Source organism: Mixophyes fleayi, chromosome 3, assembly GCF_038048845.1.
Source record: "Mixophyes fleayi isolate aMixFle1 chromosome 3, aMixFle1.hap1, whole genome shotgun sequence".
Lineage (NCBI taxonomy): Eukaryota > Metazoa > Chordata > Amphibia > Anura > Limnodynastidae > Mixophyes > Mixophyes fleayi.
This window is the reverse complement of record NC_134404.1, coordinates 74483636-74509973: the sequence shown is the minus strand read 5'-3', so window position 1 is coordinate 74509973 and position 26338 is coordinate 74483636. Positions and strand designations below refer to the sequence as shown.

General features: G+C 42.2%; 1 long non-coding RNA gene across 1 annotated transcript in view; it reads left to right on the top strand.

Moving 5' to 3' along the window:
- The window catches only part of LOC142143738 (uncharacterized), a 713023-nt gene that overhangs the window by 485469 nt on the left and 201216 nt on the right, over nucleotides 1-26338 (top strand). The window lies entirely within an intron of this gene.

Sequence of the window (26338 nt, the reverse complement as noted above, 5' to 3'; positions counted from 1 at the left end):
TTTGAGTATGGGTGTATAATAGCCCAGGGATAGGAAGCTATTAGTTATACTTATCTGGTAACGCCAAGAGAGACTCCCTCTAGCTCCTATAAATCAGGCACGGCAGTCCAATAAGCATTGATAAGGACAATAACTGCGTACAATGGCTTGTGATTACCTGGTGTAGGCATACTCAACTATTTGTTACCTTTAAATAATTAGTAACATTTGTCTCAATTGTGAGGAAGCTTTGTTATATTCTGAGCACCATATATGCTAGATGGGGAGATGCATATCTCATATGCCCATTATTGTTCATTATTGAGTAAAAAAAAGCCTTTCTACATAGGGCTATTAATCTTATGTGATCGCCCCGTGATTGACAATTGTTCTTAGATTGAGATTAAATGAGACAAATGTTACTAATTATTTAAAGGCAACAAATAGATGAATATGTCTATAGTTATATAATCCATTTGAGTACACATATGGGAGTATATCGGAGAAAATATAATTTTATATAATATAATGTAATGTTATAAGACATCTTGAATATACAATAAGAAAATCTAAGTTATACAACTGTTGAAATAACATGGGGCATGGGAGTAGACCTATACAATACAATAATAATAATAAAGTCCTGTAAATAAGGATGTCCATCTTTACTAACGATATGTACATATGGGGCAATGAATGTGAGTATGATGAGACAAAATAATGACACAAGTTTGAAAGATACTCTGTCTTTATTGACATAAATGTATCAATAATGTGTTTGATGGACAACTCTGTCTTTATTGACATAAATGTAACAATAATGTGTTTGATGGACACTCACATACTATAGAATAACAATTGAACACAGGGAAATTCAATTGGCCGCGTTAATGCAAAAGTAACGCGGCCTGCGCACCATTACCAATATTATGGTAATAGCGCGCATAATTACTGTTAATAAGGTAATTCCAACGCCGGCTTTTTGTTTGCGGCTCCCTGAGCACAAAGCCGGGTTAAATTTACCGTATTAACGATAATACACTAACTGCGGCGGTATTCTGGGGGGAGTTGAATTCCCCCCTTAGACTTAAAGGCCCTGAGTCATTAAGGAAAGTAAGGAAAGAAAAGGAGTAAGTATTCTCCAGGACAAACCATGTTGCAATGCAAGGGGTGCAAATTAGTTATTATTTTTCACATAAGTTAAATACTGTCTATTTTGTCATGTAGCGCACAAATACTTGATAGCTTTATTTTCACACTGAAATTTAAACTTGATCTAGGACATGTCCTATCCCAACTATAAATCTGTCCCCACATTTTAAATATACCTCCCCCTTCAATGCAACTTGGTTTGGCCCAGGTGCAAAGTTACTCTTTTTTTATTCTTTACTCCCCTTAATAACTCAGTCCCGAAATCTCAATTCTACCTGTCTGTCAGCACTGATAGGTGCAGTACAACCTACATCTGCCAATGGTTGACATAACTGATGTTAGATCCAGTTTGAATGGAATTTAGCAATTTTGACTAGAGGGTAATTCTGAGGCAGGCATCTTGGTTAAAAAAAGAAAGTAAAAAAAATAATATATCGATAGATAAGCAATTATTTAAAAAAATATATTATTTTTTATTTCTATGCCCTATATCTATTATATTTATATTATACACATATTTGGTATTCATAATCTCCCACATTGACTACTGAAATTCCCTCCTTACTGTCTTCCCATAACCAGACTTTCACTCTTACAAGCTGTTTTGAATGCAGCAGCTAGATTAATTTTCCATATAAAACATTCTTCTTCTGCTGCTCTGTTGCCTAAATTTTAGCAAATCCAATATAAAATACATCTACTAACATACAAGGCCATAAAGAACAGTGCACCAAAATATATCTCCTTACTTGTTACAAAATATCTCCCAACTCGACCCCCCAGCTCTGCCCAAGAACTGTGTCTATCATCTACACCAGTGTTTCCCAAACCCAGTCCTCAAGGACCCCTAACAGTGCATGTTTTCCATATCTCTCTACTGGAGCACAGGTATATTAATTTCTGATTGACACATTTTGAAAGATCCACAGATGGTACTACATTTTTCACTTGTGACTAGGGGTGAGCGGGTTCGGATTCTTGAAATCTGAACACCCCCGAACAGTGCTGATCCGAGCCCGGATCCGAGCACTGTTCGGGGATTCCCGGCCGACGCAAAACTCAGAACGAGGCAAAACATCATCATCCCGCTGTTGGATCTCGCGAGATCCGGATTCATATTATTCCCCGCTTCCCGCCGCCATCTTCACTCGGGCATTGGAGAGGGAAGAGGGAGGGTGTGTCGTGGTGTCCTCTGTCTTGCTCAGTCCAGTGGTGCTGTCCGGTGCTCTGTCCTGCTCAGTCCAGTGGTGCTGTCCTGTGCTCTGTCCTGCTCAGTCAAAAAAAAATCAGAACCCAAAACCTTGAGGGGGGTGTTTTGGAAAAACCCATTAGAACCCAAAACCTGAAGGTAATCAGAACCCAAAACGCGAAAAGTGGCCGGTGCACATCCCTACTTGTGACCTGGAAAACCTGCACTGTTAGAGGTCCCTGATGACTGGGTTCTGGAAACAATGTACTACACTCATCACCCGCGCTCATACTCCACTACATTACTATTTTGGGGGCTGTATCCACTCTCTGGTATTCCCTCCCTCAGACAACAAGACTTTCCTGTAGCCTCCATCCTTTAAACTGCATATTGTTGATGCCTCTTTCCTCTTTCTAACATGTTAAAACTTAATACTGTAAATCACACATAATGACTAAGGTCACAGTTTAATTAACATACAACTAAATACTGAACCAAATGAGTGGCAAATGGCCTGCGCCCACTACTCCAAGGAATGGTCACTACACCTCCTTACCGAATGGCCAGCCCTAAATCTGGCGACTACACCCCCCTAGACTCACAATAACATGGCCCCACAAAGCAGGTCAAAGGGTCCTCCACAGAAAAGGAACAAGAGCCACCCTTACCTTGAAGGGGGCAGTGACATGCTGCCAATCAGCAGTAGTAACGTATGTATAGTTGCTGATTGCAATGCTTTTCTGCTAACGCTGTGGTCCTTTAACTGACAAACAGCCCACCACCAAAATACCTAAGCCAACCTCATACCCATGTACTTGGTCCATTATAATTAAAGGGCAGTAGACCACTAAACCCTCAAAGGACCAAACCACATGACCTCTACAACGATTGAGCTTCTTGATCATATTTCTCATATTGAGGGAAGGAATACTACCCCGCCATTGGAGGCGTGGGATCACATCAAACCAGCATAAAATGATGGCCGGTTATCTAGACTTCAGCTTACGAAGAACTTCTCTAATGCTTACTATTAAGTCCAAAGACTTCTCCTTGACAAAATTGTTGCCTCCTAAGAGCACAAAAAAGATGTCGAGATGCCCCCATTTTCCTATCTCTAAAACATAAAGGCCGACCAACATAAACCCCTCTTACCCAACCAGTGAACCTCCACAGGGTGGGAAAAGGTGAACTATTTACTGGCCATACTGTGTCTGGAAACCCAGAATACAAAGGAGTGCCCAACCAACCAGCTCTAAATCCTCCAATCTAGAAAAACCTGCAAACAACATTTTCAAGCCTTGCACAGTAACATGACCATCAAGAGATAAGCCGGGAATGATGTTGGAATGGGGGGGGGTTAAGCGGTAACCCATATGAGGGTAAAAAACCCTGGATGCACATAGCTATTCAGGCCTTGATACCAAGAGAGACTGCACTAGGCATGGCGATATGGAAGGGGCGCACTGCACAATCACAATCAATATTTCTATATTACGCATATTATCTAGCGGGAGACTCAACAGGCCACTAGTGTGTCAAATTTATTCATCATCATTAGTAGTTATTTATATAGCGCCACTAAATTCGCAGCACTGTACAGAGATCTCTCATCAGTCCCTGCCCCATTGGAGCTTAAAGTCTAAATTCCCTAACATACACACAGAGACCAAGAGAGAGGGTCAATTTAATAGCAGCCAATTAACCTACAAGTATGTTTTTGGAATGTGGGAGGAAACCCAAGCAAACATGGTCATAAGATATATAAGCTTCTTCTCCTGTACCGACCCTGGCGCAAGCTGCCAAGAGGCCTTGTTTATACGTAGACATATTCGCCATTACCTATATCGGTAATGGCTAACACTTCTACGTTTAAATGCTTCTAAATCTTGTCCCTTGCGCTAGGTCAAATGCCCCACATAAGTGCCATGTTTGAGCATCCCCACCTCTTGTGGTCTACTCAGCCTCAGCAAGAGGAGATAAGCGTGAAGCTTTTATGCCTAAAAAATGCTCGTGGAGCATAAGCTTGATCGGGCTCTGTTGTGGATTGGAAAAATCCTTACTAGTGCTCACCAGAGGCCCAGTCATCTATTCCTCCGTCTCAGTCAACTCTTGTAGAACCACTGCTAGGTCACTGTACCTGAATGGCATTGGTCGAGGAGGTGGTGGAAACTGGCACAGCCCGGCAGGGAAAATAAAACCCGAGGCTGGGTGACATCAAAGCTCGGGCCATACTGGTAGTGACCATAGGACTGAGCAGAAGGGGAGACTAGCTCACTCTAACCTCATGCTGCTGAGGCGGGAACACGCAGTAGCTGGGGGCATAATAAAACTCGGGGGTATGGAGCCAACCATGGTTGGAAATGGGAATGGGCAGACACAGCCGGATCTGGGTAGTAGCACTGATCGTGGGGTCACTGGCAGTTGTGGGGGCCAGCAGACAAAGACCGCTAGATTCTTGTAAAAAAAAAGGCAAGAGTATGCAAATGGGCAGGACTGGGTGTCAGGTACATCCTGACCCCGAGCAGGGGGAAGGAGGGGTAGAACTATCAACTCTCTTGAGTTATCTAGTGAAGCACCCCTGCTTGCCAACAGGCCAACAGGATGGTGGCTGGGGCTGCTTATTGACGCCAGGAGGGGGCGCAATCATGTGACGCTCATCTGGGCCAGCGCTGGCCCTAGCAGACTGTTTATCCCCTCGCCGAAGTCAGGAGCATGTGACCGGACGAATTGGCATGGGGGCCAGAGCTCCGTGAAAGCAACAATTCAGGTACAGTGACACTAGGGACAGGGGGAGCCACAGCACCCCGGCAGCGGTACTGGACATGCCATCACCTGCTGAATCCGATTGTCTGAGTGAAACAGTCGCCCAAAATAGGGACTGCCCCACCGGGACCAGTACAATTGGCAGACTGTTTTGCACTCTCATACATGTTCTTGAAGCTTTCACTACCTGTTGCTGCCCGTGTCTTAAGCTCAGTTGCTGTTTGGAAAAAGTAAAGGGACATGAAATATGGAAAGCCTAGCAATGAGTGAACACTCTAAGCCTCTCTCCTTGCAACCAGCACCATGATTAGATGTATATCCCCTCAACAGTACTAACATTAAATTATTACTATTCACATTTAATAAAGAATACTATTTCTGTCTTAACTGTACAACATCAAATTATTGGTATCCACATTTAAGAGTTAAACCTCTTCCCCTGCAAACATCTTAAAAATTAAATGATTAGTGTTCACATTTAATAAATGACCCTTCTCTCCAAACTTAGCCCCATTTTCAATTAATAGCCCAAGCATTAAACTAATAGACCCATTACTCCACTTTACATTAATAGGCCCCACCACAACCCCAAAATTAACTTTAATAATCTCCACCAGCAAATAAATTGCCCCACCAATAAATTAATAGCTCCCACCCATCATAATAAGAATACCCCTCACCCTACCATTAGGTTAATAGTTCACACCCCCACCCGCATTACTTTAAAAGCCCTGTACCTTCTTCTATGTGGCGCTGAAACTTGCTACAGGAGCTGAAGCTTGCTTTCTTTACACATGCTGTCAGTGGGGGGCTGCATCTCTACTGCTGAAAAATGCCCCTGATCCAATATATCTTCCTCACTCAAATTTATTCAGATTCAGACAACCCAATGATGCAGTTCCTGAGCAGAACTTCATCTGGAGCTGGCATTGTCACTTACGTTAATAATGTATATATCTAAAACTAATGAATCATTGAATTCATGCATCAAGTAATGCACAGGACCAGAAATAAACATTTCTAGAAAGAAGCTCTTAATATAACGGTCTAATGTTTATTTTAGAAGCATTGTCTATATAATAATAACAAGAACACTTGGTCCAAGCTTCCAGGAATTCTTCATATCAACATTCTGAGGCTAACAACCGCTCACATTAACTAAAATGGAAAATGTATTATTAGAGACTTAAATATATAGTTAAATCATTTATAACACACTTACATGCACTTTGAAAGCACCTTCCACCACACTTACCTTCTTTTATTCTGTGCTGTAGCTTGCTGTCAGCACTGGTTCTTGCTTTCATCACCCACCTGCAGGGCCGGATTAAGGGAATGGAGGCCTCTGGGCTAAGGGGGCCTCCATTCCCCCGTGAGGGCCCCCCCGGTGAGCCGAGCCGCCCCCCCGGCACTTACCTCCTTCTCCTCCTTCCCCGGCGCACTGTAGTAAGGAGACTACAGCGCGCCGGGGAAGGACCGCAGTAAAAGTGCTCAGCAGCACTGATCGCGCCGGGGGCGCCCTCGTCCCCGACCGATCAATACTGCTGCTGAGGGACCAGGGGAGAGGGGCAGAGGGGGCAGTTGCCTGCCATGATTTCTGCTGGGTGGGCAAAGACTCTATTTTGTCCCATCATGAACTTCTACACAAAAATCTTCATGCTACTTTCTGAAGTCATGGTATCAGCACACACAGCGTTGGAGGGAGAGAGATCAGAGGCCACCTTCTGTAAGTAAAGGAAGTATAGGGGTGCCTCTGCCCGGCTCCTCGAGCACCCTATTCCCAGGCTGGAATGGGTTTTTTTCAGGGAACTGGGACCCCCCCCTTCCCTAAGTGTGCATCTGACTTTAACTATTACACAAAATACACAAAGGGCTGTTCACATTGCCCTACTTATTTTCCAGAACTAATTGCTGCAATTGAAAAGGGCCTGAGTAATGATGAACAGTGGGAGAACAATGCAAGGAAATTTATGATATATTATCAGGGTATATTTTATTGTAATATTTAATGTTATATTGCTTAAAACATCCCCCCTCCCAAGTTCAACAAAATTGATTTGCTGGTTTATAGGATCTTGATGTATGCACTTGTTTTGCTATGTTTATATAAGACCACTCAAATTTTTAACTGGTAAGGTAGGTACAGGGTATTTATGCTAATGATTTCTTACCTGCTCACTGTGATGAGTGCACAGTGCTGTCGGCTCTTTCAGGTTTGGGAGCCGCAATGGACCAAAATAAAAAAGCAAATCTCACATCCACAGCCAGACACATTAATCGCTTGCTTTGATAGGGCAGTGAGGACACAGTGGCCATACTGACTGCACTCCTAGGGGGGTGATTGCCCCGATCACCCATCCATGGTTTAACTTCATTTGGCTTTAGGGCCTCTCTTGTCATAAACGTTCCCTGAAAACTCACCTCTTCAGGCAATCTTCTGAAATTCACAAATTACCCACCTAATCTCTCTAGGCTACTCTACCTGTTCTCCATCTCTCTACACAGTTCACACAAAACTTACATGTGTTCTCTTTCTATGATCAAACACTCCCAGATCAACATTGCTGTGTGACTGGATCACTTAGCCCCACAAAGCACTTTTTATCCTTGCAATCTACCTGGACCAATATGCAATATTTTACTGTATATATTAATAGCATAAGTACGACTTTTATGAGTGATTATTCCTATGATGCCATTGTCTGAGCAGGGCAGATAATATATAAATAGATAATATAGGGATTCAACCTAGTGCTATTGGTCCCTCAACATAAATGTACACTGTATCACAGTGTTGATCAAACATATGAATCAAAGTAACAGGTACTTTCTGATAAACATATCATCTGAAGATACAGGGCAGTCCAATCTCCTTCCATATGGTAAATTTCTCCCCCAAAATAATCAAATTTACAGAAAACAATCTGTCTAGGTTCAAGTAGCCGGTACTTGTAATCTCAGTCCTAGGAAATTGATCCTTCAAATGGGGTATGCACCTCTCGCAATCCCCGATGATATGCAAATAAGGAAAATATTTCTAGTGCAGTATGTTTGATAAAATCACTAGTATTTATTCTACAGAAAATAAAAATCCATATAAACACGGAAAGTAGTTGCTCGTACCAGATAACAGAGTAGAAAGCGCATGTAGAAATGGAGCTAAAAGTCCAAATTTTCAAAACGATTCCTCTGAATCCACATCCAGATAAAGCAAACATCCGTCCGTTATTAACGACCAACGCGTTTCGACTGAGAGTCTTTTTTCAAGGTGATATGTGACAGAAGTTCCGGAGTTCTATTTATGCTTCCATCTCCCGATCATGTGACTAATAAAACTTATGAATGGTATAGCACCAAAAGTAATTCCTAATACAACTTCATTCAGCTAGATATAATCAATAAGTCCAACATCTCCATACAGTTGTAATATGGAGAAAAATAGTGAATATTGGAGCCGAGTCTTATTATGCGGGTCACGGATATATGATATCGATTCAAGCCTCATTTTAGAAGGCATTAAAGCCGATTGAAATGGAATTCATATCATATATTTTAGATTATATAAAAATGAAACATCTCCACATTCCAAAGGGCACATAGATGTAAATAACCAATTATACATCAAAAGAAAACATCTACAACAGAATGCAGTGAATGCAACATTATATCCAAATTCTGGCGTGCGTATCACGGGTATGTGTTACCACCTTAAGCCTCCTTTCAAAATGTACTAAAAACAATCCTGTTAATGCTAATATCTTACACATTAAATAAACGACAATAAACTTTCTAATCTCAAAATCCCATAGGCACACAAATAAATAAATGAATATTAAAATTCCATCTACTGATCTTTTAATAGGATATTGCTCCAAACATAAAAGAAAAAAAGAAGACGCATATTAATAAACATTATTATTCTAAAAAAACATTTCAACTCAAAATCTTTATTAGGACCATCGGGTATTAAACAGTTTAGCTTGAAAATCCAAAACATCTCCTTTTTCAATAAGAGATTATCCAGATCTCTATTTTTCCAATTACCTTTAATAATATCTATACCTAAAAAAATGTTGATACCTGACACAGAGCAATTGTGGTGGGTTTTAAAATGTCTTGAGACAGAATGTAGTTCATACCCCATCTTAATATTCTGAAGATGTTCATATAATCGTTTTTTTAGAGGGCGAGAGGTTTTTCCCACATAGAACATACCACATTGACATTCTATAATATAAATAACATGACAAGAGTTGCACGTAATAAAATGATTAACCTTAATGTGTTGACTATGAACTTTGAATTCTATGATATTATTATGTGTATTCCACATATTCTTACAAGCTACGCACATCCCACATCTATAAAATCATTTAGATTGAATCTTTCCTGCCGACCGAGAATCTACTATTGGTCCTTTTACTAACTTATCCTTTAGATTAGCTGCACGTCTATATATAAAATGCGGTTTAGGAGGAAGTATTGTAGACAAATATTGATCTTTAATTAAAACATGCCAATGTTTATTAATTATTTTTTCAAATAATTTAGATGTTCTATTATATTGAGTCAATAGAGCCATATTGGGACATTTGTCTTCTAAGTCAGGTTTCTTTTTGTTAGACATTAGGGGCTAGATTTACTATCAGGCGTGTTTGTAAAGCCGCCGACTTTCGGCGGGTTTGCCGGCGGTTTAGCCATCGCCGGATTTACTAACGCTAAACCCGCCATCCAAACGGCCAGAAATGATGTTTTCAAACCCGCCTCTGTATAAAGCGCCGTGACGGTTTCAACAATGCTCCACATACAAACAGCCGGATTTACTATTAGGGGGTTTATAAAGGCGCCGGAAAACCGCCATTCAAAAGACCAAAATGAAAGCGCTGCTTGTGAGCGGCGAGATTGTTCAAACAGTGTGCTGTTTGAGGTATTTGGTCAATCTGAACAGAAGGGAAAGGGCCATTTCATGTGCAAAGTTTGTCCCTTTGGGATTGTATATGTTAAAAGGCCAGTGTCTTGTAATGGCAGTGTAATTTGGGTTTCTTTTTCTCTTCTGTTTTCCCACGATGCAATTTTTTTACTAAGTTCAACATTTGTTTAATATTGCAACAAATCCCTTAACAGAGTGTAAAAGCAATTTTAACTGTACTCAATAAAGAATGGGTTTCTGGCTGATGACTCCTCTGCTGCATCCTCACACATCTGCACAGCACAAATTCAGGCACAAACCCACTAGTAGAGGTGTGTTATAGCGTACATTTGTACTTTGGTAAACCAGGTTCAGCTTACTAGAATAATCTGGTGGGGTGGTTATGTATGCACCTGAAAAGGGGTCTGATATTATCCTGGCTGGCTGTTTTATACATAATCTAGCATTACATCAATTTACCCCACCGATTAGTGCAGTACACACTGAAGCAGAAGGGGTCTGTGTCACATCTGGTGATGTGCAGAGCACAGAGGGCGGAAGGCAGATTAGAGTCCGTCTCATTACAAACTACTACACAATAGGAAAAACATTTATTTCTCTAAAATGTGTTTGATGTGAGTGCAATGTTTGTGACAGTCAGAGGGCAATGTGTAAATGATTTGAGTGCCTAGTTTTTTAAAACATCACTATACTCTTGTTTAATTAGCAGAAAATAAACACTGACACCATAGAAATTTAACTGCATTTATTGCAGTACAACACAATAAATAATAAAGGATAATGCTTATACAAAGTAAAAAAAGCATGAGGCAATAGTCATGTGTTAGCGCTAGCGACGCCTTTTTGCTTGCATATCGCTATGTTTTGCCCCACTCTGTCCTCTCCCTGGCCCACCCCTGGTGCGAGCACCTCTCCTTGGAGGAGTACTCTGTGCCGATGTGCTTGGCGTACTAGCGGTACTTGTGGTGGCCGAGGAAAAGGGTGCAGGCAAGCGGGCAATGAGTTCTTGCTGCAGTTGGCCTGCCAGCCGGGTCAGGTTCGCATTCCCCTCGCGAACGGAGGAATTTAATGCCTCCACAGCCCCAGTCATTTGGGCCATCTGCAGATTGGATTGCTCCCAGGCATTAGCCAGACGATTGATTGCAGCAGGAATTTGGCTATTTGTGCGGTGTATCCGCCTCAACTGGGCCGCAATTTGGGAAATGTTGTGAGTTTGGCTCTCCATGAAGACTGATTGCTGCTGCTGGAAAGCACCAATAGACTGCGCCATTTCACGGGCTGGGTCCATACTCTGAGGTGCCGGCTGCTGGTGTGCTGGGGCTTCAGCAGGGCCAGGTGCAACATCCTGGAAACCAGACACAGGGGCATCCACTGTTTCCAGGGTGATTATGGTTTGCTCATCTGGCTCAGGGGACATTTGGAGGGACTCCACCTGAGGTGCCTGGTATGAAGAGGGCCCTGTGTATGAAAATGACGGTAAGTATATAGGATATAATATGTTTGTATATTGCATTCTGAACACTTGATAGGAAAGAATAATCTTTACAAACTACAGATTGTTTCACAATTTTTGCATTAATGATTTATTGTCCTATGCTACCTGCTTAAGGATGCACATATTATCCTTTTAATACCCAGTATCATATGAACTATGTATGGTTGAGGGGGCTAAAAAAGCATAGTATTTGTAACCTACAAATATTGTGATTTATTACGCAATATCTGGCTAGACCGTGCCTTGGGGTACACAAATCCTATTTCAGTCCTCCCTCTGTGTAGTACATGCTGGGTATTTTGACTTAACTGCGTGTGTAAAAAAGTGAAGACGTTGCCTATAGCAACCAATCAGATTTGAGCTCTCTTTTTGTAGAATGCAATAAATAAAGTAAAGGTATATTCAGATTGGTTGCTCTAGCCAACATCTCAGTTTAGTAAATGTAGCCCTAAGGTCGCATAGCACACCATATTTTAATAAAAAAAAATTTGCCAGCAACATTTCCACAGAAAAACAATTAACTCCATTATTTAGCACAAAAACATAAATCACACACCTGCTTGCTCTTCTGTGGCCGAATCACTGACTGAAGGTGGAGGTGTAGCTGTAGGAATGGGACTCAACTGTGGTCCAGGTGAATCTGGATGTATTAGAAAAAGCATACAATGTATTTGCAGCAAAAAGCCTTTTACAAATAATAAATCTTTGGAAGACATGTGTTTGCACATTAAAAAACAGTTATAAACAAAATTATTGCCCTTTACATACTGATTGAGTAAAAAAGACACTTTTACAATAAAAAAACATTTTCAATATTGTTAGCTTAAAAAGGACAAATCACTCACCAACTCCTTGGGCAAACGAGGGCGAATCTGTGTCTTGCACATTAATTCCCTCCACTATTTCACGGGGCATTATCTGCCGCAGCTCCTCCTCATAGCTGGTATATTCAACGCGAAGAGGGGGGCCACCACCCGTGCGTCTTGTGGACCTCCTTTCCTGGGCCATTTTTTCCTTCAACCTCCTCTTAATGTCCGAAAATCTCTTGCGGCAGTGCGCCACTGTCCTCTTTAGTGGGCCCACCGCGTTAACAGCGTCGCACACTCTCCCCCACAATTGGTGGCGCCGCCTTAGCGGAGTCCGGGCTGCCAGGTTCCCCAAGATCACCTCGTAGCAGGGAATGATATTGTGCACCAACACACAATTCTCATCATGTGAGAAGCGCACATTCCTCCCTGTCTTGGTCTTCCTGCTCTGTCCTGTCTCCTCAACCTCTCCCTCTCCCTCCTCTGACCCCTCAACCTCCATCTCCCTCTCCTCAGCCTCTGCTACCCTCCTATCTCTGGACATTTTTACCCAGAAGACAGAAAAACACAAAACACTGAAGGACTTACAAACACAAAGAACAAACTACACTACCTACAGACACACTCTCCACACAGTCACACACAAGTAACACAGACAGAGGACAAGTCAAATACAAAAAATACAAGACAGAAAATAAATGAGAAAATAAATGTACAAAACAGGAAAAAACCACAGGACTACTCACACTTCAATCAGATATCGCTCCACCAATCCACCAAACACCAACTCTCAGCAAACCACTATCCTCCAAACTCCTCTCACAAAACTCCTCTAAACCCTATCAGAGAAAAAAGTGTCAGGCCAGTGGTTTATATAGGGCTTGTGATGTCAAATCTCCTGAGTTTGAAAATAGCCAATAGTAACAGGCCAGGAGACAGGTGTAATTTTCAAAAAAACCGCCTTTACACAAAAGCGCCGTCATTTAAAGCAAAAGCGCCATGTTCTATTCAAAGCCGCCGGCGGCTTTGAGCATTACATCCCGCCGTTACATCGCCGGCGGCTTCAAATTGAAGCTGAAATGCGCCCATTAGTAAATCCGGCTGTTTGCAATGCAAACACGCCGGAAAACCGCCGCGATGCATGGCGGTTTGAAGCCGCCATGCATCACGCCTGATAGTAAATCTAGCCCTAGGTCTTTTCTTTCATTAATCTTAGTTCTTTTCCTAGCCTTATTAACGATAGCTTCCTCATATCCTCTCTCTCTGAAATTACATTAAAAAACAGTCAGTATTTAACTTATGTGCAAAACAGAAAACTAGTTTGCACCCCTTGCATTGTAACATGGTTTTGTCCAGGAGACTGAAATAAGATACCTCTTCATTTAAGATCCTTAATGAATCAGGCCCTTGATGTTCATCTTTCTTAAATAATGAAGTCCTTGGACTAGATATAGTAGAGGTTTCATTATAAAGATATTTATCAATCGTCTCCATATTGGGGCCTTCTTTAATAAGGTTCCTATCTCTTAAAAGCTTTTTCTGTTTCTTCATAGTTAACAATTTAGTATCCTTATGAATCATTTCCCTAATTCTATCTAAATTAGCTTTCACATCCTCAAGTTCTTCAAACGGGTCTATTAAGGATTGCAGACTATCAATTTCAACTTCAAAAGTTATCAATTTGGACCTTCTCTCCTCCAGAATAAGTCTAATCAAGAAAAAGGAACATTGTTGAAGAATAGAATTCCATTTCTCTTTAAAAGCTACTGTAGAGGTAGTAAAGGATGGATTCTTAATTATCCATAGTACTTTAGGTATGAGATGGTCCTCTAAATACTGTTCTAAAGTGGCTACCTCCCACCAGATTCTGTTCTCCTTCAACAATACTAATTCTAATTTCTTAAGTACTGAGTCTAAGTCCTCATCACATAATTTCTGTATCTTCATTATTAAAAGTATCTTGTACAAAGATGATTCTATCTAATAAGTGAGGAAACATAGTGCTGCTGAAAAAAGATCCAATATTTAGCACTCAGATACAATTGCTGCAGAGTCAAAACCCCAAAGACATAAGTACACAGTTGTCAAAATGTAGAATACATATAAATAGATAATATAGGGATTCAACCTAGCGCTATTGGTCTCTCAACATGAATGCACACTGTATCACAGTGTTGATCAAACACGTGAAAGATATTATTAAGATATTATTAAAGGTAATTGGAAAAATAGAGATCTGGATAATCTCTTATAGAAAAAGGAGATGTTTTGGATTTTCAAGCTAAACCAGGGTTTCCCAAACCCAGTCCTTAGGGCTCCCCAACAGTGCAGGTTTTCTGGATCACATGTGACATAATTAGGATCACCTGTGGATCTGTTACAATGTGTCAGTCAGTGATGAATACACCTGTGCTCCAGCAAGGAGATCTGGAAAACCTGCACTGTTGGGGAGCCCTGAGGACTGGGTTTGGGAAACCCTGAGCTAAACTGTTTAATACCTGATGGTCTTAATAAAGATTTTGAGTTGAAATGTTTTTTAGAATAATAATGACTCTGCAGCAATTGTATCTGAGCGCTGAACTTTGAATCAATACATTTATTATCAGGGCATATAATATACCAAATTAAAGATCATGGTCTGTAGATTTGCAGAAAGACATTGGCGTTGTAATCAGTTGCATCGTTTCGGAGTTATTTCGCAAAACATCTGCCCGCCATTTACAACAATGCACAACTGTCACAATTGTCCTCAGGGAAATGTGACAGTTGGCAATACACCTTTGCACCTGCTGGTTGCTCTGGAAACTATACCAGTTAGTTAACTCTCCCTGTGCACCTGCTGAGTGCCCTGGAACATGTGATCTGCTGGGTGGCTTGGAAACTGTGACAATTATTTCCAGCCCTGCTGGGTGACCTGCAACATGTGACCTGCTGGGTGGTCTGGAAACTGTGACAGTTATTTGCAGCCACATATCTCAGCGCATCTTGTGGGGACCATGTCCAGCAACATAACTTCGATGGAAGAACTTATACATATATTGTAGTGTATAAAGAAATTCTTTAGTTCCTTTAATATAGTGATTGATAATATAGTTATTCATTCTTTATACTCTGTTTTTAAAATTTCCACATGTAATGTAGTGTATAAAAGAGTTATTGAAATCTGTTAATAAAGTAATTTACTTGTTACATTTCAGTTTAATTTAAGGCGTTACTGCCTGGTTTCTCTAGTAATACTAATAATAATACTAATCTCTGAACTCTGGAAACACTAGGGGGTAAATTTACTAAACCTTCTAAAAAGGAAATGTGACGGTGGAGGTGTTGCCCAGAGCAACCAATCAGTTTGTAGCTATCATTTATCTAGATTACATAGACACATAATAAGCTAGAATCTGATTTGTTGCTATAGGCATCACCTCCTATTTTCCTTTTTAGAAGGTTTGCTAAATCCTAAGCACTTCATTTTTTAGATAACTTTCTGGAATAGCACTAATTAGGTAAAAGTAACCATTGAAATAATAATGTTTTCTCTGTATAATGGACTAAAAATATTTTACTACACTACTAAAAGAAAGCTCCATCTGTCCTTAAAAAAATCCTATGTGACATTTACTGGATTATCACCGTTATCAGTGGTTGATTTATTTCTTCAGCTTTTTTGATTTTTTTTTAACTTATTATTTTTTTAAAAAAATTCAGCTTTTTTTAAAACAAAAATCTGCTTCCTCTGATCTATTGATAAATGTTGATATTAAATAATTATATACATATAGCTAATAATGGAGCTGCAAAAATACTAATCCAAATAGAAACCTTCTACATGTTTCTTCTACGAAACTTGTATTATTTGTACATTGTGCCTATCTACAACATTGAGTAACCACTCCCATCATGGTAGGGGGTGTGACTGACTGCCAATATATATGTCAGAACAGAGCTAACAACTTATTGCACCTCTGCTTTGAAATGGTAAAATATAAGAAGTGCTCAACAAAGAAAGAGACGGCAAAAATGAAAGAAACCTCACCGAAACTTGACATGCTCCAATTACAGCAATTACTGACTCAACAGCTGACTCTCAAATTACTGATCAACCCACAATGCATATAAACGATTTACACCACAAACCAAATAAATCACCCACTGCAGTACCCGACAAATATTCCAATATTAAAAATCTATCCATACAAAACAGTACTTTCTATCTTTAAAGCAAGAAATAAAGGAAACCTTCAGATCAGAGAATTCTACCCTCCAGTCGGATAGGAGCACATCCTATGCAAAATGCAGGAAATTGTTCCCTAACACGCCCATGAGTTAAGAGCAGTTGAGAAACATCTCGATGACCTTGATGATAGATGTTGATGCAATATTATTATTATCTTTTATTTATAAAGCATCACAAAGGGTCCGCCGTGCCGTTCATAGAGCATAGATTAAACAGAGCTCGGTATACAGGGCAGTACACAGAACAGAAACAAAGTGCTTGTCACGCTTCAAGGTGAATCACAGCAATGGAGCCCGTGATGTGATGAAGCATGAAAAAGTGTTTATTGCTCTGAAAATACAGGTAAATGGTACAAACCCAATATAGCTGAAACTGCACAGGTAATACTGCAGCCACAGGTAGAAAGATAGGTGGAGAGAGATCCAGAGAAGTGGTGTAGCAGCAGAATGTGAAGTTCGAGGCACAAGAGCAGCAGGGATAACAGACCATAAGGAAATCAATAAAACAACAATGACCAGCAAGGTATACTAGGAGTGGCGGGTATAAATAGAGAGAGAATCAGGTGCAGGTGATTAATTAGTGTAGCAAGGTACTCATAGTAGTAGGAAGAAACAAGCACAATAGCAGAACCTCTGGTAGATAAGAGGTACTGCAGGAGAACATTTAATGAACACAATAAAAGTCCAATAAATCCCAGAGACAGGAGCTGCCGTGATGAAGCAGCATCCTGATGATGCTGCAGAGGAAGCGAGGCAGATCCTGACAGTGTATTAAAATCAATTCAGATGTGAACAGGTGTGCAAGGCAAAGGGGTATCAGGAGGGGTGGATTAGGCATAGGCCTTTCCTGGCGGGGGAGGGGGGAGCGATCAAAAACATTGGTGGTCAGTGGAGTGCAACAAGCAGCCAATCGCTAGGCTGCCTGTTGCTGTATGGGCTCCCAGAGCACTGTGCGGCAGACAGGAAGTCCACATCACTTCCTGTCTGCCTGATGTGGGGCTGTTTGGAGGGAGAGAAATAGGTTTATTTATTAAATGGGAATACTATTACTTTTATGTCAGGGCTGGTTGGAGGGAAATAGATCTATTTATCAAATGTGAGTACTATTATTGTAATGTTGGGATTTGAGGGAGGCCTAATTATTAAATGAAGGTGCTATTATTTTAATGCTGGGGCTGTTTGGAGTTTTCTAAATTTCATTTACCCATTTTTTTTTTCATATAGGGCCTCCAACATTCCAGGATCCAGACAAGCAGCAACTGATCTAAAGAAACCAGCAGCCACAGGTGGTGAAAGTGACAAGAACAGGTAGGAGAGAGCAGGACAGTCTGCCAACTGTGCTGAATCTAGTGGTTGCAGCCCTGAATTTGGGTGACTGTCTTGCTTAGTCAGGATTTTGTCCTACTACAAGGACAGTTGGGAGATGTGTCCCGCTTCACACTGTACTGCTTATGAAGACAGAGCTGTGTGCGCAGTTTTGCCTGTGTATTTGTCTAAAATGTATCTAACATGATAACCCTCCTGTCTTAAGTGCCCCAGGCCCCCCAGAGCCTTAGTTCAGCTCTGGTGATACTTTAGTGGTTCTTGCATTGATCTATTGCCTGCCTTCTACCTTGCACTGGTCCCATTCACAGATCACTTTGTAGAACATATGGACATTGCCCCCATTGCACTGACAATATCATTAATCCTTCCTCCTTTGCACTTGTATCACCAGCAAACTCTTGGACTAGATCTCCCCTTCACTTATGCCACTGTCTGCCAACCCACCCTGCACTGTTATTAATTCATACCACTACCAATCACTAGACACATTTATGGCTCATACAAAATTGTTACACTAGATAGACATTTATTGTACGGATTATTTATAATGCCTTTTTTTGAAACACACAGTACACATATTCATATATTACATATAGAGAGATTTGACTTGTAGTTTGCATCTCAGGATGTCAGGGAAAGATGCAAGTGTGGTAAGGTGCTCATATGCCCCTCTGGCAGACTGGCAGACTGATCAAATACAATTGTGCTGTCACAGGCACTAGGAGTCTTTGCCCAGGATATCACCAGATGATGGACTTACCAGAGTAATATAGCTGGTTATATGGTTCTCTGGTAGCAGGGTGACAACGGAACAGGAGAAACAGCAGATGGTGAGAGAATGCTCAAGGAAAGTCTATGACTAGCAGCAACTGGTAATGAGTAGATGAATGTACACGAGGATCCAGCTGGACAGGGAAACGTGAGGAGAGTCAGTGGTCTGCGTATAGCAAGTTGTACCACTGCTATAGTGAGGAGGAATGTCCAGGGGTAGCGAGGAGGTAGTGAGAGTCAGCGGTCTGCGTATAGCAAGTTGTACCGCTGTCTATAGTGAAGGAATGGAATCCAGGTGAAGGTAGGTAACGGGGAAGTCAGTGGTCTGCGTGTAGCAAGTTGTACCACTGCTATGTGAGAGGATACTTGAAACTGGTGTCACAGGGAACAGGAGTCAGTGGTCTGCGTCAGCAAGTTGTACCACTGCTATATATATGTGAGGAGGGGCACGAGGAGATGAATGTAAAGCAGAGTATACACGGGGCACACAGAACTTGATCCCACGATGGTATCCACAATACAACAATAACTGACCAGCGCTGCTTGAAGTATACAAAGTCTCAATAGCAATCCAGGCAATAGAAAACAAAGTCAATGGTAACAATAGCTTCAGTGGATAGGAGGCTCCGGAGAAGAACACAACTCAGTCCAGATGGATATGCAATACAAAAGCAAAGTCAATGGAAAGTATGCATACCGCGGTTCAGGAGAGCAGGCTGTCAGAGCGACGTGCAGGGATACCTGAAGGCTGAAGGCCGGCAGGAGGAGAGACCACTGGAGGGTGGAAGCGGTAATCAGGTTGGTGCAGCGCACAGCAGGTAATCCAGAATGAAAGAAGCAATACTCAGGAAGCAGTAGTAAGTGAAACTGGAAACATGATGAACACGGGAGAGTTGAGGCGGTCTGGTATCCAGTAGTAGTGGTAACGGAGGCAGCGGAGAGCTGACACAATAAACACAGGAGAGTTGAGACAATCAGGAACTCTGAAGTAGTAACGGAGGCAGCGGATAGGAATCAGCTGAGTGCAGGCACGATGAACACAGGAGAGTTGAAGTGAGCAGGAACTCTGTAGTAGTAACGGAGGCAGCGGATAGGAATCAGCTGAGTGCAGGCACGATGAACACAGGAGAGTTGAAGTGAGCAGGAACTCTGTAGAAGTAACGGAGGCAGCGGATAGGAATCAGCTGAGTGCAGGCACGATGAACACAGGAGAGTTGAAGTTATCTGGCAACCACAATAGCAGTAAACAGGAATCACCAGAAGCTGAATACACCAGGAACACAGGAACACCTTCAGAGGCTCATGGGGAATGAGACTCCAAGATCAGGCAACCAGGTAATGATCACAGGTGGTTTAAATAGGGAGGGTTGCCTGATCATCCAATCAATTAAAAGCAACAGGTATTGAAGGCTTGATAAGGGCTGCACATGCGCAGACCCTCAGGATGGCGGACGGCCACGGTTCCTGAACACACGGGAAATGGCACTCACAGTCCGGTGAGTGACAGTACCCCCCCTTTTAAAGGTGGGCACAGAACACCTGGAACCGGGTTTGTCCGGAAACTTGGAATAAAACTTCTTAAGAAGAGCTGGAGCGTTGAGATCTTCTGCTTTGATCCATGACCGCTCTTCAGGACCAAAGCCCTTCCAATGAACGAGGAAACGAAGAACTCCTCGCGAAATTTTTGCATCCAATATGTGATTAATCTCAAAGTCCTCCTCTTGATGAATTTGAACTGGCCGAGGTGCTGAAGGAGGGACCGAGAAACGGTTGATGATAAGAGGTTTGAGCAAAGACACATGGAAGGCAATGGAAATACGAAGGTTCTTAGGTAGTAGAAATTTGAAACAAACTGGATTTATCACTTGAATGATCTTATACGGACCAATAAAACGAGGAGCGAACTTCATAGATGGGACCTTCAAACGAATATTTTTGGTTGATAACCACACACGATCTCCGATTTTCAGTGGTGGAATAGCCCGTCTCTTTTTATCTGCAAAAGACTTATATCTGGCAGATGTTTTCTTTAAACAGGTTTTGACCTGAGACCAAATATTTTTGAAGGTCTGACAAACAGTCTCTACAGCAGGAACTTGGGTGGGAGGGAGGGCAGGAAATTCCGGAAAAGACGGATGGTGACCGTAAACCACAAAGAATGGAGTTTTAGAAGATGACTCATGATACATGTTGTTATGAGCGAATTCAGCCCATGGAAGCAAATCTACCCAGTTGTCTTGGTTGGCTGAAGAGAACATCCTTACAAAAGTCTCTAGATCTTGATTGACCCTTTCGGTTTGTCCGTTTGATTGAGGATGGTAGGAGGATGAGAGTGATAATCGGATACCCAAGGTCCTACAGAGGGCCCGCCAGAATCTGGAAACGAATTGTACTCCTCTATCTGAAACAATCTCGGAAGGACATCCATGAATACGGAAGATTTCTTTGATGAAATAATCAGCCAGAGTAGATGAAGAAGGTAAACCGGTCAAAGGAACGAAATGTGCCATCTTCGAAAATCTGTCCACCACTACCCAAATAGTATTGCAGTTTTTACTAGGAGGAAGATCAGTAACAAAGTCCATACTAATATGGGTCCACAGCTTGGAAGGAATGGGTAGTGGTTGAAGCAAACCCTGCTGGAGTTCTGCGGGGAGTCTTAAACTGGGAACACAAATCACACGCAGCCACAAAATCTTTGACATCTTTCCTCATAGAAGGCCACCAGTAACTTCGAGAAAGAATTTCAAAGGTCTTGCGTTCACCAGAGTGTCCAGAAAAACGAGAAGAGTGAAACCACGAAAGGATTTTCTTCCTAAGAGCAGGAGGCACGAGGGTTCTCCCAAATGGTAGCACCTTAGTGGAAGAAGCAGCCAGAGAAACACATTTGGGGTCTAATATAGAGTGATTGGGACCATCTTCAACGTCTGAGGACGTCACAAAAGCTTGAGATAGGGCGTCTGCTTTTTTATTTTTTGCAGCTGGTTTGAAGGTTATGATTAGTTCAAAACGAGAAAAGAAAAGAGACCACCTTGCTTGACGAGGATTCAAACATTGAGCAGACTGTAAATATGACAAATTTTTATGATCAGTAAAAATTGTCACAGGATGACGAGCTCCCTCCAACAAATATCTCCATTCCTCTAATGCTACTTTTATAGCCAGCAACTCTTTGTCCCCGATGGTATAATTCTTCTCCGCATGCAGAAGACCCCGAGAGTAAAAGGCACAAGGATGGAATTTTTGTTGCTCCGATCTTTGGGAGAGAATGGCTCCTAAACCAACATTAGAGGCATCTACCTCTAGGAAGAAGGGAAGCGTCACATCAGGCTGTCGAAGAACAGGAGCAGAGGAGAAGGACTCTTTGAGAAACTGGAAAGCTTAAAGAGCCTCAGAGGACCATTGTTTAGTATTGGCCCCTTTACGAGTTAGGGCCACAATAGGAGATGCAATCGAGGAAAAATCTTGAATGAAGCGTCTATAGTAATTGGCAAAACCTAAAAAACGCTGAATTGAACGAAGAGTAGTTGGCTGAGGCCAATGTAACACAGCATTCACCTTTTCTGGATCCATCTGAAGACCAACTCCGGAGACAATATATCCCAGAAATGGAATCTGGGGCAACTCGAATGAACATTTTTCTAACTTGCAGAATAATGAATTTTTCCGGAGTCTGGAAAGGACCTCTGCCACATGTTGATGATGAGAAGGCAGGTCCTGCGAAAAGATCAATATGTCGTCCAGATAGACGACGACACAAACATATAACAAGTCCCGGAAAATCTCATTAATGAAACCCTGGAAAACAGCGGGGGCATTACATAACCCGAAGGGCATTACTAAATATTCATAATGCCCGTCTCTGGTGTTGAAAGCTGTCTTCCATTCGTCACCGGACCTGATTCAAATTAAATTGTAGGCACCACGAAGATCCAACTTGGTAAAGATCCGGGCTCCCTTGATACGATCAAATAACTCAGTAATTAATGGAATGGGATACCGATTTTTGATAGTTATGGCGTTAAGTCCACGAAAATCTATGCAGGGGCGTAATGACCCATCCTTCTTTTTTACGAAGAAAACCCCTGCTCCAGCGGGAGAGGTAGAAGGTCGAATAAATCCTCGCTGGAGATTCTCTTGGATGTATTCAGATGTAGCTTGAGTTTCAGGTAACGAAAGTGGATACACACGTCCCCTGGGAGGAGTCTTGCCAGGTTAAAGATCAATCGGACAGTCCAATGAACGATGAGGACGAAGACGTTCAGACTGAGTTTTATCAAAAACATTGGCAAAAGAAGCATACTGAGGAGGAAGTCCCGGTGAACAAGGTGAAATGGAGGATTGCTGTATTTTGAGAGGAACGACTTGAGAGAGGCAACGATGATGACATTCAGGCCCCCAAGACGTAACTTGAGGAGTGTGCCAGTCAATCTGAGGAGAGTGACGTTGAAGCCATGGAAGGCCTAATACAATCGGACTGGTAGTAACAGGGAGAATCAAAAATGAAATTTCTTCCTGGTGTAATACACCAATTTGAAGGGTTACTGGAGACGTACTCTGGGTGATGAGACCATTAATAATGCGTGATCCATCGATAGCAGTCACAGTAATAGGTATTTTCAAAGTAATCACTGGTAGGGACCATTGATTCACGAGGGATTTAGAAATAAAATTTCCTGCAGCTCCAGAGTCAATAAGTGCTTGGGACTTAAAGGATTTGGTAGCAAAGGAAACTGTAACATCAAAAGCACAAACTTTTAATTTCGTAGAACATGGAGAGGACTCCAGGAACCCTAACTTCACCTCTCCAGAACTGGTTAGGGCCTGGCATTTCCCGATTTTTTAGGGCATGAATTGAGCATATGAGTAGAATCAGCACAATAGATACAAAGTCTATTTTTTATTCTTCGGTCCCTCTCCTCTGAAGTTAATTTGGAGCGACCTATCTCCATGGGTATCGCCGGAGATGAAACTGGGCGAACTTGAGGGCTTGAACGAAGAGGTGCTTTAAATGAAGTTGTTTTTTCAGACTCTCTTTCACAAAATCTCATGTCTACACGGTGGCAAAGAGAAATCAAATCTTCTAGAGAAGTAGGTAATTCTTGAGTAGTCAGTGCATCTTTAATTTTATCAGAAAGCCCCTGCCAGAAGGCGGCGATTAACGCTTCAGTGTTCCACTGAAGTTCAGAGGCTAATATCCGAATGAATGACGTACTGGCCTACAGTACGAGAACCCTGACGTAGACGGAGGATGCTGGATGCAGCGGAAATAACACGACCAGGTTCATCAAATACACTTCGAAACGTGGAAATAAATTTAGCACTATCCTGTAATAATGGATCATTTCTTTCCCACAGAGGGGAAGCCCATGAGAGAGCTTGTCCGGAAAACAAGGAAATGAGATAGGCCACTCTGGAACGATGAGTAGAGAAATTGTGAGGTTGAAGCTCAAAATGAACTGAGCATTGATTTAGAAAACCCCTGCATGTTTTGGGGTCTCCATCATATTTTGAGGGAGTAGGCAGGTGTAGCGTGGAAGCAGTAGACACCTGGGATGGCACTGGGGAAACGGAGGAAGGCACAGGAGTATCAACAGTAGCTGTGATATTTTGCACAGATGTTCTTTGGGAGGCTAACGCCTGGCAACATTGCAGCAAATGTTGTTGGCGAACATCCTGTTGTTCAATACGGATAACCAGATACTGCAGCATCTCTTTAGCTGTAGGTTCCGCACCTGGGTCTGTCATGGCCTGATCTTACTGTCACGGGCACTAGGAGTCTTTGCCCAGGATATCACCAGATGATGGACTTACCAGAGTAATATAGCTGGTATTATGGTTCTCTGGTAGCAGGGTGACAACGGAACAGGAGAAACAGCAGATGGTGAGAGAATGCTCAAGGAAAGTCTATGACTAGCAGCAACTGGTAATGAGTAGATGAATGTACACGAGGATCCAGCTGGACAGGGAAACGTGAGGAGAGTCAGTGGTCTGCGTGTAGCAAGTTGTACCACTGCTATGTGAGAGGATACTTGAAACTGGTGTCACAGGGAACAGGAGTCAGTGGTCTGCGTCAGCAAGTTGTACCACTGCTATATATATGTGAGGAGGAGCACGAGGAGATGAATGTAAAGCAGAGTATACACGGGGCACACAGAACTTGATCCCACGATGATATCCACAATACAACAATAACTGACCAGCGCTGCTTGAAGTATACAAAGTCTCAATAGCAATCCAGGCAATAGAAAACAAAGTCAATGGTAACAATAGCTTCAGTGGATAGGAGGCTCCGGAGAAGAACACAACTCAGTCCAGATGGATATGCAATACAAAAGCAAAGTCAATGGAAAGTATGCATACCGCGGTTCAGGAGAGCAGGCTGTCAGAGCGACGTGCAGGGATACCTGAAGGCTGAAGGCCGGCAGGAGGAGAGACCACTGGAGGGTGGAAGCGGTAATCAGGTTGGTGCAGCGCACGGCAGGTAATCCAGAATCAAAGAAGCAATACTCAGGAAGCAGTAGTAGGTGAAACTGGAAACATGATGAACACGGGAGAGTTGAGGCGGTCTGGTATCCAGTAGTAGTGGTAACGGAGGCAGCGGAGAGCTGACACGATAAACACAGGAGAGTTGAGACAATCAGGAACTCTGAAGTAGTAACGGAGGCAGCGGATAGGAATCAGCTGAGTGCAGGCACGATGAACACAGGAGAGTTGAAGTGAGCAGGAACTCTGTAGTAGTAACGGAGGCAGCGGATAGGAATCAGCTGAGTGCAGGCACGATGAACACAGGAGAGTTGAAGTGGTCTGGCAACCACAATAGCAGTAAACAGGAATCACCAGAAGCTGAATACATGAGAAACACAGGAACACCTTCAGAGGCTCATGGGGAATGAGACTCCAAGATCAGGCAACCAGGTAATGATCACAGGTGGTTTAAATAGGGAGGGTTGCCTGATCATCCAATCAATTAAAAGCAACAGGTATTGAAGGCTTGATAAGGGCTGCACATGCGCAGACCCTCAGGATGGCGGACGGCCACGGTTCCTGAACACACGGGAAATGGCACTCACAGTCCGGTGAGTGACATGTGCTAACATGTCCCATAATAGTTAAACTTATTAAACAAAGGCAGATATGTTTCTATGAAGGGAATTTTGGAAGGATGTGTTAGTAGGCCACTAAACATGTTTGAGCACAGAGGTATAAACCAGTCACAAATCATCCAAAAGGATTCATGTATTTTTATAACTGGCAGCTTTTCCCTGCATTGCTTTAGAGATGACCCACTGTGTCTTAAGTTATCACATCCAAGTTTTCCTAAATGTTACTACAACGAAATTCCAGTAGTTCTAAACCCTGCCTACTTTTGTGTTTGCCCCCCCTCCAGTTGACTTGGTTCCACCCACATTAGGCCACTTTAAGAAATTTTTCCAGGGCCACTTTAAGTTCCCAATACGCCCCTGGGTATTTAACTTGATTATTAGAGGGATTCCTAAAGATATCCCACATGCAGGCATCGTGGATGGTTATCTAAATTTCATTGAAATTCTAGACCAAGATCCTTGCATCCAAATTATGTTCTAAGGGATCCATAGGGCTATACACCCAAAGGACTACTAGGGCAACATTTATCAAGCTGCAGGTTTGAAAAAGTAGAGATGTTGCCTAAAGCAACTGTCGAAGTCATATAATTG